General features: G+C 51.1%; 1 pseudogene; it reads right to left on the minus strand.

Moving 5' to 3' along the window:
- Nucleotides 1-1287: 1287 nt before the first annotated feature.
- LOC144115171 (uncharacterized) lies at nucleotides 1288-2026 on the minus strand (annotated as a pseudogene).
- Between the last annotated feature and the right edge of the window lie 344 nt (nucleotides 2027-2370).

Below are 2370 nucleotides of genomic sequence, written 5' to 3' on the forward strand. Positions count from 1 at the left end.
GGATGACGCCCATGAGCGGCGCCACTTGAGCCTGTGTTGGCAATGACAGGAGTTGGTGTACTCGGCAGGAGGTGGCGCAGGGTGGGCGGTTGTATTGGCGGCGTAAGGGATCTGTGGATGCCGGTGGCTTTGTGGTAACCATCCGTCCTTTGTTGCTGGCTCAGCGCTGTGAATCGGCGTTTTCTCCTCGCTAATCCCCGTCGGTAGGTCGGCAGAGCTTTTTTTTTTTTTGAGGGCTAACACCGCCAGGCGAGACGGGTTCGGACGCTCTCGCTTGACTGGGAGCAATTAAGCGTAACCAGAAATGACTCTGGCGTAACGTATGGTCAGCGCGGGCGGGACTAGCAGGCGCCGCGGTGACTCCGACGCGCAAGGGCGTTGTATGCCAACTGTTTTGGGAGAACGGGCCGGCTTAACGACACGTAGCCTGACATAAAGGGTGCTGCCGCACGTTCAAAGGCAGCAACGACATCGTTGGCGCCACCTTCCATATTTTGGGGGACGCCTGTCAACAGTCGTCTCGAAGGCGAGTAGTTTTTTAGCCGCGGTGGTGGTGGCTCGGGTGAGATCGATAATTGCCCTAACGCTCGGAATCGCCAGGGTCACAGGTTCTCAGGAACCCTGCGACACGTGAGGGTGTTTTTGATGTATTTTCGTGTTTCTCTTTTTACTTTCTAAGAGAGAGAGAGTTTGAGTAATCCTGTGGAAGTATGGGGCATAACACCTAAACCTAGTGGGCCAATCATTTTGAGGGCCCATTTCCGGAGTGCTATTTTTTAAAGCAATTTTGATGTTTTATTCGTGTTGTCTATTTTAGGGAGAGGGTTCTGAACGTTGCAGAAACTAGAAGGCGTGCCATGCAGTTTGTAAACCAACCACGTGTTAGTATGTTTTGAGTGGGTGGTGCAAATTGTGAGGTCATTAAAACCGGGCCTCAGAGCCTGGAAAATTGTTCTGGGCTACGGGGAGATGTAATGCATCTTGGGCTTTGCCGAGTAGGGGCCTCCCCTAGTGTTAGCCAGTTCCACTTTTTTTTTTGTGTGTGTGCTTAACCTCTTTGCCGCTTATATTTTCTCTTGTGCATCAGCTTGTATGTAATGTAAATTTTTGTAGACAAAAATTTAAGTCGTACTCCCTTAATACCTGCATCTTATTTCGGCGCAAGACCGTCTTTGACGGAGCACCCCTGGTGCGAAGAGGCCTTCAGTCAGTGAAATCAACCAATCGTGTCGGCGGTGGGCACCCTTGGTGCACGGAAGATAAACAACGCAAACTGACCAAATAACTTTACTGGCGGGCTCGAACGTCGAGGGTCTTTTCTACGGTGGACACTTCTTTAATGATTTTGGCGATTATTTTCGAGGTGTTGCGAACGAGGCCAGCAAACAGTTACTCTTTGACTCCTCGCATCAACAGCCATACTTTCTTCTCCTCCGTCAACTGAGGGTCCGCACACCGGATGATGCGTGTCATTTCCTCGGCGTACATTGTGACGGACTCATTGGGCAGTTGGATGCGCGAATGCAGCAGTAGCTCGGCCTTCTTTTTGCGTACAACACCCCTGAAGGTAGTGAACTAGCTCCTTTTTGAATAGATTCCACGTAATGAAGAATGTTTCTTGGTTTTCTTGGGTTTTCTTGCCACGTTTTAGCTGAGCCGTAGCCGTCAAGGGCAAAAATAAAATCCACCTTCATGTCATCCTTCCAGCTGTTGAATATTGCCACGCGCTCGAATTGGTCGAGCCATTCTTCAGAGTCTTCACCAGGGCATCTTTTGAAGGTTGGAGGTACCCGAGGCTGCGGTAGGATGACTGGGGTAGACGCTGTTGGCGGGTTCATGTCGACGTCGATGCTCCTTCCCGCTGTTAGATGCACTCCGGTAGGATTCCGAGCTCAAACGGCAGCCTTTGTAGACGGCGGCTGCTTCGAGTCTTGTCGCTGATCCTGGCGGTCTTGTTGTTTTTGTTGGTCTGGTCTTCTCGTGTGGCTGTTGCAGGAACCGTCCGGTGCATCTCCAGCACCTCCATCAGATGTCACGTAGTGGTGACAATGCCATGGACGATAGAGGAGCAGATTGACGTAGAACTGAAACTCTTTATTGGGCGGACTTGCGCCCACAAAGAACTGTACAGCTCGACGGCGCCGGTAGCAACAAGCGTGCTCGGCGGTTTTAGATGTTGGTCCTTGGTACGCCTGGATTATCCCGGCCAGGTTGAGATCCAGGGGTCCCGTCTCTCGAAAGGCTTCTGCTGTGTAGGATGGGGTTCGAGTAGAAGAGTTCACAATGGGTTTATTTTACATATTTGCAGGAGTACGCAAAGTGCGTTAGCAGGACAAGTAGAGATTAGAAGGTGCTCGTACACATACCGTC

This window comes from Amblyomma americanum, chromosome 1, assembly GCF_052857255.1.
Source record: "Amblyomma americanum isolate KBUSLIRL-KWMA chromosome 1, ASM5285725v1, whole genome shotgun sequence".
NCBI lineage: Eukaryota > Metazoa > Arthropoda > Arachnida > Ixodida > Ixodidae > Amblyomma > Amblyomma americanum.